Here is an 11,766-nt window from a genome sequence, read left to right as displayed (position 1 = left end):
GTTGTATGTAATGTATTTGCTTAGCATAGCAGGGAACCATGTGCAAAATGCTTAGCTGCATTGCAGCCTTCATTTAACGTGCTTTGAGATGAAGTGGGCTGCATTCCTGGCCTGTCTCCTTGTACTTCAGCTTTTGCATGACAAAAATATTTGGACGCCTTATTGGACCGCTGGGATGGATGTATGGAAGAGCCATGCAGTTCCTTTTCATCGTTGCCCACAAGCCATCACAAAACCAGGCCAAGCATACTTTGTTAATGGTATGTAAATTGCAGCAGGCTTGCTGCGCTGCTAGGGCCCATTCTGAGGAACGTCCCAATTATGGCAATTTATTTATTTTCAAAGTACCTTACAGGCCCGGGCCCAATGGGAGCATTGAGTAATGGGCCGTATAATCAATATGGACGCCCTGTGGATACACTGATTCCACAACCAAGTGTCCCACAAACGTCCTTTGGACGACTGGTAAAATGTCCCAGAAGCATCCCATAGTCCTGACAAAAATGTCCTTAGGATGTACTCTGGATTATGCAATAATAATACTTCGTATTTAAACATGTCTTGGACGTCCGAATATTCAAGGGATGTTCGAGTGTACCGTTTTAGATCTCTGCTGGACATCTGTAGGACGTTGGTGCTCCAATGAGTTATCTTCAAAGGTCCTGTGGACGTCCGAATATTTGATTTTGATGTACGATGAACGTTCGTTGGATGTGAAATTGCGTCGGACGATCCTATGGACATCCGTAGTACATCATCGGGACTTTAGGGATGTCCGACGGACGTCAAAATATCGTTTGTAGGACGTCCTTTGGACATTCAGTGGAGATCTGTGGTCCAATGGGTATGCGTGTGCTCGCTGTGTTCTTGTCACTAAGTTCGCGTTGAAGCAATAGCATGAAGGTCACTTCGCTCGCTGCTGCTGTCGTGCTTCCTCACATTTTGACAGCGAGTGTCCGCGGTCATCGAGTGTGATGTGTTCACGTTTGCCTGTGCACGCTGACACCATGCTTGTTAATTTAGTTAGTATGCAAATGTTTACCAGTTTAAACAGCCGATAAAGCTACTACCCTTCGTATGGCTGTCTGTTTATTTGCTATCGCAATCGATGCTTCGCCTCTGGGCGAAAGTAAAAATTTTTATAATCTCGGGTACTTTCATTTGTCATCTACAGGTGCCCTCCTGAAAGAGTAGTTCTAAAAAATTCATTCTATCATCGCAACGTAAAAAGCACCTCACGATAAGACAGGCGCCCCGTGACTTCTGCAACAGTCAGAACTTTGCCTGCATAGGCTATGTATACACATTCATATATGTATAGCATCACAGCTCTAACATTAACTACCACTGGTGGCTTGCAGGTTCGTAGCGATTCTGAGTATGTCACCTTATTTGTACCCAACACCAGACCAGCTCCTTTGCAACAACGGCTATTGAACTTGAAGCTGACTGACTCCCAAGTTCGGCCCATGCACTGAAAAGGCTGTGCTGTGGGTTGTGAAAGTGGTGGCTTGCTCAAAGGCATAATTCTAATATTTTGCTTCATCAATCTTAAAATTCTGTGCAATAATTATCTTTTTCTCTATCATCTAAATTTGTGGCTGAAAATTTCCGGAAAAGGGAGAAATTTCCTGCACAGAACATCACGGCATGGAAGAGCATTGGGCAGTTCCATTCATCATGATCACCTGCCTGGCACAGGTGGGATATTTAACTAATTAATCTTCTCAAGGTTCATTCCAATAGGACATATATGAAGCACAGTGTATTAATGAGGTGGAGACGTTATGGCATTGTGTTATAATTCGAACATATCAGAAAAGGCATATTTCTCTTTGTAGGAAATTAAAAGATAGAACCTCTGGAAGGCACAACTGCGGGTCGAAAATGGTAAGGATGAAATGTCCTGGGATGTCTCTATAGCATAACCTAAAATGTTATGTAAATTTAGAGAGAGCACCCATCTGGAAAGCAGACACAACCACCTGTAAAAAAAAAGATTTCCCACCTTGGTTGCACATTTCAATCATATCCGTGGCGACCAAATTCAGAACTTTGCCAACTACAACATTACTGCGAGATCTACTGCATGTCTTCATTTGGATGTGGGACGTAATAGATCTCTTTGGGCCATCCATAGATTAATTTTATTGCTGTCAGGGGACTTTCAAAAGTATGCCGTTTTGAAGAGACAATTCAGCAACACATATAACCACATATCAAGATTTCATTATTTTGTTGACACCAAAGAAAGTACATATATTTAGTACATAACGTCCAATGTCGGGCATCCTAGTAATGACATCTGATGGTGTAGGACATATACAGTGAATAAAATTTATCGGTTGTGAGCATAGATCAAAATGTGACATTCTTTGTTTGTCCACAGAACTTAATTTATTGGAAGTGGACGTTATCCGGACATCTAGTGGATATCCGCTAACATCCTGCTTCAGAGCAGACTTGTAGGCTCTGTATCTTTATCTGTATATCGATCGGATATTGGTGGTCCATTGAAATGCAGTGTTCGTTCCTGGTTGCCTAACGTGGTGTGGATTTCATTGCATTGTGCGTGGTTCCTGTCGCATTTTCCATCTGAGTGCACCACACCGAATTTAGGAATTCATGCTGCAGGTGGAAGTTTCCTTGAGGGAGTGCAACCATTGCAAAATAAATCCCAGGACAGCAGGCAAAGCAAAATCGTGGCAGATTGGGCTGATGTTCCATAGTGGACATTTTTTAGCCACAAAAGATGAATCAGATGGCTTTTTGTTGAGTAGCAAGGTGCAGCAATGACGGCAGCCCTGCACTTTACCTGTGTCCACCTTATGCCTCTGCTTGTGGACTCATCACATCAGCACAATCGAATGTGTTTGTTACACTACTGAAAAAAAAAACTAGGCCAGGAATTAGAACCGCTAACTCTCCAAGTATGCAATTGTGTACTTAAATTGTGATGTCTCAACAGCTGCATGCTATTCATTCAATACATTATTCATTACAGAGACTTGCACATGACAAATTATGTGAAATTAATTACTCATAATTATAAATACAGTTTCTGGTGTACATTGTAATTCAATGATTACTTTCTTTACTCGGTAATGCTCACTGCAATTTGATTAATTTTCTTGCATTAACCAATTACACGCAACAAGTTGCAATGTTGACGAACCAAGCTGCAACAGGCAATGCAGGTTTGAGCACTTCAGTTTGGTCAGGCCCCTCAGCAGCCTCGCTGATGAGCATGTTAATACAGGCAAACCCTGGTACTCAGTACATTTGTCTGCCCATCCAAATATTGCACCTGATTTTCACCGACAACTTGAACCGGCACTGCTATGGCTTGATAGTGATAGTCAATTTGGACACTGATTTCAGGAAATTGCCTACGAAACATTTTTTCAGGTTTTCATTTGCCTCACCAGGAGACCCTTCTCAGAGCCACGGAAACAATGAAGCGCTGCACTTTACAGAATGCCCAGGCATAAGCACCGTGTTATTGAGCAACCACAATATTGTGTGCAAAGTATTTATATATTACGCCCCTTTCCTTCCATTCAGCGTGCTCACTGAGCAATTTCCCATTGTCACTGCTGGCCTCTTGAGAAAAATAGTGATGACCGACACAAATAACAAAAAAATTGCTGTGAAGGCAAACGAAGTGCAAAGGGCTGCAGAAGGCTCGATGAAATAGCCAGGCCAGCTTGTTCTATTTACTGTATTTGTACAATGTTAATAAAAGTTGGGAAGAAAGTAACGTAAAATTAATTGCTCAATTACTTTTGTGGGGCAGTAATTGGCCTCTGCAACAAACTTCATATGAAGAATTAGGTTACCTTTCTTTTGTAAGGTGCACAAGTCTGATCATGGGCAACGTTACATGCTCTGGTTTGTCAAAGTGATGTTACTACACTTCGTGTCTCTCACAAACTTGCGATTTCATACACCTTTACCTGTGCACACCTCAAGTTTCCAACTACATTTCGCCAAAGTGGGTGAAATCTGCCTATATATACCACGAAGCTCTGTGGGACCAATGCTGGAATCGAACCTTTGTCTTCTAACACAGCAGCCCAGTGGTTGAACAGTTAGGCAACGATTAAACACATGCTTCTCTCATGCCAAATTCACTCTTTAGAATGTCTCGCCATGCCACTTACCTTCTTCCCCTATGACAGATAGCGCAACAATATTTTGTGTTCAACTGCACTGCCTTCGGGATCACCCCATATTTTCTGTTGGATACCTACAAAGTGGGTGAAATTTGGCTATAACACCATTATATTAAAAACGGACTGTAACAGTGTGTCTCTATTGGCTACCATGTGGGTGCTAGGAAGCATCAACCCAACCGGAAAATATGCTTCATAGCGGACCACAACATTTGGTTCTTTGTTGGCCGGATTGCCTCCTGCCATTATCAACATGCAACAGACGACATCTTACGGCACGCCCTCTGTGCAAGCAACTGCATTGCTGTGGCACGTAGGAATCTTCACTGTCTCGTCAACGTGGAAGCCCTGAAGCAGCAAGTGCTAGCACAGACCAAGAATGTGCCTGCGTTAATAAGCCAGAAGCCAGTGCTGTCCGTAATTCACCAACCAATTGTTCTGATATGTTGGTCAAAGCCGGAATTGCTATTAAGAAAACGCTGACTTGTGGGTGCTGTGAAGAGCCTAAACGCTTTGCAGATTGGCTGACCTACAGGATTATGTAAGAAAGGCGATTTCCCTGACATCTCACTTTTAAATAGTTCCTTGGTAGTTCCACGACATAGCCAGGTGCTTAGAATTTGTCCGATATTTCATCGTTTCACAGTTGCTAGACACCCTGCTAGTCTTTAAACATGTTGGAGTTAAAGGTCAGGTGCCATGGGCAACTCACCCGTCACCGCGTTCTGTCCATCAACGCCGCACACATTGTTGTACACTTGTGCACCTTATACAGGACAAAAATCAGTCATCGTACTGCCAAGATTAAATGAAAACGTGGAAACAAATATTTGTAATTTCTCTTTATTTCACAAGCACTCACACATAGGGGATATACAAACACCGCTGTCACTGGCTTTCGACCAAACATTTCACGCCTGTTTTCAGCATAATTACAGAATTATACATACATTTACAGCTATAGTATGTTCTTGTACGTATCTGAAAGGGTGGGGCCCAAAAAGGGGTGTATACAACAATCTAGGTGACCAACACTCGCTGTTGAGTGCGCCACAGCCTAAGTGCAACACAGCGACTCCAAGTTGCAATCATTGCCCTGTCCATTTCTGACTGAAAAAAAAGAAAGGAAATAAATTGGGAAAAGAATAGTGTTTTGTAGAGATGTCATAAAACCTAAGTAGCAGAACACAACAGTGATGTCAGGCTAGTGACACCAAAATTATCTGTGATAGTTTAGACAGAGTACACAAACCTTATTAACCAATGGCAACAACATAGTCAATTGGAGTGCCTAGGTAGTAAGCCACTCTGATGCAAAACAGCAAAAAAAACTTAGAAAAAGATAAAAAATATAAGTGACATTAGCACAATCATATAAATTATATGCATGTTCCCAAGAAAATATACAAGGCCATAAATTTCAGAAGAACAGATCATAAACAATGTTAGGTTTCAGAACAACAACAACAAAAAAAAAAAGAAAGCCTGTGAATCTGAGTGGCAACAAGTTCTGCATACACCTATATTTCGCTTTTTCTTTATGCTCACAATTTCAGACGGAAACAACAATACAATGCAAGAACTTGGCCATGGTGCAGAAATAAACATAGACCTTTACATAGATATAAACCTATTTATCTGTTACAAACAAACATCACAATTCTCGAATAGCCTCAGTAAACAAATTCACTGAGCTTTGAGCAGTTCATTTCCCTGGTAAAGCTCACAATAAAATGCAACTAGTGCAAGCGTATTTTTACACTGGTCAAAATGAACACTGCAGCCAAGTGGGTGAATAAGTGTACAAAATTCAACTCTTAAGGTATGGGCTGTTCTTGACACTGCTTTGTATATGAAGCTAGCGAAAAGAGGCATCAAGTCTAGGCCAAAAAGCTAGCAATATCCTTGAAAACTTTGTCTAAAAAAGCAAGGCACTTGCTGGCATGTCCAGTTAAAGCCACGAACATGTTCCAGGCAAGGGCGAGATAAGAAAGCTGTACTGGCATGGCTTTGCATGGCATACAGCAAAGCCAAAGGCAACCAGAAACAAGGCTCCAGCGAAAAACATTCTGGTGTATACAAAGGAATCTGGCATTGTGTGCATATATATATTGCCAGGAAACTGCTTGTGCGAATATGCGTTGCAGACTTTACCCTGGTAACTGGTTTTGTGATTGCCTCAGTGATGGCCAGTTAGGTGTACGGGCTTATACCTGTTCACCTCAGTGTACAGTGTTTTTCATACTGGCTGAACTCGAGTAACTCCACAAAATCTGCCATCAATGGTAAGCTTAAGGCTTAAAAATTCTGGCATTCGCACAAAAGACTTGCAGCAAACACCGACAGCCACTGCACGTTCCAATCAATTAAGAAGCAAGGCATCATCTCTAAGCAGTAATATACCGTGGTGGCATGTGGCCTTCCCATCTTTGCTCACCAGAGGTTCTGCACATGCTCTATGGCGTGCTTGTGAGCTTGATGTGCATTGAAGACCATGCCGGCACGTTAAGTATGCAGACCATAGCTTCTCTATCAGGATTCTGCTCACTGCAGTTTATGGTGGTCGCTGCACATGTGACATATATCCTGCTCTGTGATACAATAACTGTTCTATGCTTCAGGAAGTACTACTGTGCTGCAGGGCTCATAACTAGCAACGTCTCAACAGGAGAGTTTAGGACTTCCCATGGAACAGAACTCGGTTGTGTGACTGCACTTTGGGTTAATGAAGAAAAAAAGAAAGCGCCACACCTTTGGCTTCAATGCTTGTCTCATTTGCTACCTGCTAAGTTCTCTTCAAAAGTCCCACTCCTAGGAGACTTGGTAGAAAAGATGGGCAGCGTGTCTGAGGAATGCATGTTCCTCAAGCAACAACAAAAAAAAAACGGTGAACAGGAAAGGCATACACTAAGTGAACTCGGCTGACCTCGAGGTAGGTGGCCAATCGAAGAATGAGGCAACAACACTATCGGGGAGCATCACAGTGGGGTAAGTCAACCATGGCAAGGACGGGCCATGGATTGGTTGCCACTCGTGTCGCAACGTCGCGTACATCACTAGGGACAAGAGGAACAGGAAAAAAAAAACATTCAGGAACGTCGGTGGTCCAGTTACGGTAATGTGCACTGTGCTTTACGACAGTCTGCCAGGGTCCAGCAGCGGCCGTACAGCCTCGTTCCCACCAGAATGCAGCAGTAGCACTTGCGGTGCAACATCACACGTCCACGAGCTGGTCGTCCTTGTAAGAGGTTGTTCGACCACTGCCAGAGTCGGCCAGCTCCAGCTCGGGGCTCACAGATGACAGTCCAGAGATGGAACTCTCATTCGATCTGTTTGGGGAACAGAGTGTTGCCAGTGCGGGATGAGCAGAGAAGCAAAAATCAGGCCCTGTCACTTCTTGGCTGTGCTCCCGAGACTACACGGCTAAGTGACCGCAAGAGAAGCGAACATAAGCTGGCGGTGAGCATCGCCATACAACAGATTTGCAGCAAGCAGTGTTTAACGGTCTGGTGTGGGCATGCTGACAGGCAATTCAGCTTTTCTTGACAGAAAGGCAACGTTACAGGGTTTTAGGATGTCCACAATTCTCACCGTTTGCAGTTTACCAGGTTACCAGAGAGGTGTATCGCAGCAACAACACCGGTGGTGAGATCTTGTGATGCTTTGTCTAGCCATAATGCCCAAGCCACCTATTGCGTTCCACGAGTGTTTATATCGAAAAAAAATTTTTTTAAATGAAACAGGTTCACGATTACGCCTTTGCCTAAGGTTTACACCAGAAATGTAGTAGAATGCACTGTGTTTGTCTGATCATGCATGCCTGCATCGCTTTTTTGCTCACATGGAATCTAGCAGCTGGATGACATATCATACGATTAAAGTTTCGCGATGTACTGAATGCTGATGCTGAAAGATCATGTTTGCTGGAAACAAATTAACCGGGCGAAAAAAAAGAGCGACTGTAATGGCTCATTTATTCATGCTCTTGCTCGCAAACGTTGCTCCGGGAAGTCTTGCAAGACGGGATAGTGTCTACGAGGTTCTACTGTAAAAGCTACTAAATCTTATACAACTAAGCAGTATGCACAGAGATAACTCCAGAAAGTTTTTGGAACCCTCTTGGCATTCTTTGCTTCCTCTTTTCTCCAATGACAAAATACTGGCAAGACACGACCTCAATCATGCAGGTTATTTTGATGCTACATGACATGGACGGTAACAAAATGGCCGGTTACTTACGAAACTTATGTTTTGTGGCATGGCAGCACCAATATGAGGCACCCAGAGAAATATGCCTAGTAAGTGGCATCACCGTTACGGCATACTAGGTAGCCTGAAAACAGCTGCTGATTCTAGGGCCAAATTTAAGCATTATGACTTTGTATAGAGCAGCGAAATGTCAATCTTCCTAGAGATGTGCGCAAGTACCTAACTGACTGATCAGCCAAATGCACATTACTACAAACTACAATAGTATGACAAAGGCAGAAATGCTCAAGCTATTAGGCTAGAATGCTATCGTATGCAGCCGAATAATCACATGATTTCTAGCAGAATAGCTGAACAGACCACACAGTGAAAAGGCTCAATAAATTCTGTGTAATTTGTTTCAGGACAGTACTGAAAGCAAATAATTATTGGACTAGTACATGCAAATTTTACAACAGAACACTTTTGAAATTCAGCAAGACCATGACACACTTGTTAGACATGCTACAAGCATCCGAAAAATGCATACAGGTTCTTAGTACTGACACACTGAGTTGAAGGCAAGAACGGATTTTTCATGGAGAATGTGCAGGTGTTAATATGGCGCAAAAATATTGTCTTCCAGGCACTCGTTTTGCGAAGGGCCACCACACAATGAATGTTACTGAATAGTGTTCCTGGCTCTCAATAAGTCTGAACAGCTTGGGTACTCAAATTCCATACTCAGCACTATTATAACAGGATCCTATTATTAAACGTCTCACTTCTCACTAAAATAGATCACTATCTCTGCTGCGCCAGGGAATTAGCCTGATTATATCAAGATGCCCAAATTCTGAGCTGCTATGTTTACCATTCTAGAAGGTGTACATTTGTGAGCTCTTAGCTGCTGCAGCAGTAAAATATGATTGAATGCCCCAGTATTTTTAATATAGCATTTACTTGAGTTTTGGAAACCTATAGTACTCCATTCCATACATAGCAGTCAACGCTGTGGAAGCTATGCAAGAAGGTCGGTCAAGAAAAGCTATCACTTCACGCATTTCGTCCATGCCTCGCTGTGTGCCAACAGCATTCTCTTGTGCGAGCATGCATGTGAGGCTCCTTGCGACAGTTTGGAAATAGTGAACCCCAAAAGGATGACAAAAATAAAAAGCGATGTAAAACAACACATTAGCAGCCGTATACCACAGTGTGTTTGTTTCGAAGGATTAAAACTTGTTTCATTCAATACTGAGCCTATAAAAAAAACAGTTACGCAAAATTGCGGTAAAAAAACTTCGAACTATATCCAAGCACAAATGAAGCCACTGCAAGAAGTCTCTCTGGCCTCCACAGCATTGAGTGCTATGTGTGGAACCGAGTATAAGGAAGAAAGAAAGCTTTGAAGCTGAAGAAAAATTTGTGCTGGTCTTGGGATGAAGCCCAGGACCAACACCCTTCTCGGATGGTCACTCTACAACCTGAGTTAACCAGCAAGCAAGTAGATTGCGGAGTGTGGTGAAATTATTCGACAACTTGAAGCACAGGGACACTGAACATGGCAAACAAGTTCTGTGGAAGCCCGCAAGGCGGGGCAAGGTTCAGGAAAAGAGAAAATTGTCATTCATCCGAGCGTAGCAGGAAGCTACAAATAAAGCACAAGGCGAGTTTTCCTTATAGCAGAACCTCAATCATACATATCTTTTAGAAAATGCGAGAAAAGAACATACTAACCGAGAAAACGTACGACTGCAAGTCACTAAATATCGACAGACTCATCTGTAGTTGACAATTACATAATGTCAAGCATTATGCGAATCGTTGCAGCATGAAAAGCCGACACGAGTCGTGTTGCTGGGGCTCGAGCCCCAGTGACGCGTGTTGTCCTCTTTGCAACTGTGGCAAGCTCACATTTGCGCTTCTCCAATTCGAGCTTCTTCGAGTAGAGCATTTTGGTAGGAAGTTTTGATCTGCCGCCGTTGTGGCATGCAACAGCGATGAATGCGTGTCGAGCCGTAGGGCATCTCAGCGACCCGAGACGCATGTTGTCATTTTACAACTGTGTAGTGTTTTAGGACTGTGATGAATAATATAAACGAAATCGAGCTGGTGGGCAACACCGGAATACGATGCCTACGATTCCCCCAGAGCAATACACGACGCTGCCTTTGCGCCGCCTGCAGCAGGGAACAGTGGCGAATTTTGGTCACTGCCTGTTAAATGCGTGCAGTAAGTTCCCAGTAGCACTAAGGCCCACGCGCTGTGAAACAGATAAGTGAAGCTGCTCTTCGCAATAAGGTTGGTGGTGGTAGTTGTGAATGCGCATTAACCCAGGAGGAGATTTGTTGGTACCAGAATGAGGAACTGAGTGCGCACCAGCATTTTCCTGTGATACGGGCGGGCGCGAATCGCGGGGAAGCTGCTGCTGCAGACGGCTACTGTTCTCGATCACACATGCCTCAGACGTTTTCTTGTTTACAAGGGGTCTAGCGGCCGAAAAACATATCATATCGCAGTTTGGCGATTTACTGAACGTTTGTGACAAAAGATCCTTGTTTTTTTGGGAATGTATGAATTGGCAAAAAAATAAGCGTATCTGTATTGGGTCACATTATGTTCTCGATCATGAATGTTGGTGTCGGAAAATCATACATAACAGGATTAAATGAGGTTCTACTGTATAACTTGCTATATTGGTATTATTTCTTGCAGTTAAGTATAAATAGTAAATATGCAGCATAGTGATTGCATATTCGGTATGATTATGCATATAACGCACATTTTCTGGCAAGGCACAATTCCCTTTTGTGTTGAAAAATTATTACTTCAGTAAAAGCTTGATAATTTGGCACCTGTATAATTACAAATTATAGATGACTCTCAATACAACGAACCCTGATAGTCTGACAACAAACGTCCATTTTGTCCGAAGTCGATAATATCCAAAACGCCTCACTTCCGAAACATTCGTCGTGATGTCTAACAACGTTATTGCAAAGAGTGAGTGACGAACGTCCAAAGTAAAAAACAAACAATAAAAAGGTCTCGGCTTCGCCCGAAAGGCAAAGCATCGATTGCGATAGCAAATTAGTAGACAGTTATGCAAAGTAAGGACAGTAGTTTTATCTCACTCGATAACCGCGGAAAGTTGCTGTCAATACATTGGAGTGAAGAAGCGCAGCAGCAGCAGCGAGTGTATTGACCTTTGTGCTGTCTCTCGCTTCAATGTGAACTAAACACAGTGCATACGAAGCTACCGGCACTTTGTGCACTTTGTCCACATCACAGTTCGCTTTCAAGATATGGCGGCAGTGTTGACATGCCGTAAGCAGCAGCCGCCGGAGTAGAACCCCTCCCTCTCTTGCCTTCCCCGGTGCCTCATGCACAAAAGAAGACGGTG

This window comes from Dermacentor andersoni, chromosome 3 (assembly GCF_023375885.2).
Source record: "Dermacentor andersoni chromosome 3, qqDerAnde1_hic_scaffold, whole genome shotgun sequence".
NCBI lineage: Eukaryota > Metazoa > Arthropoda > Arachnida > Ixodida > Ixodidae > Dermacentor > Dermacentor andersoni.
This window is presented reverse-complemented; position numbering follows the sequence as displayed.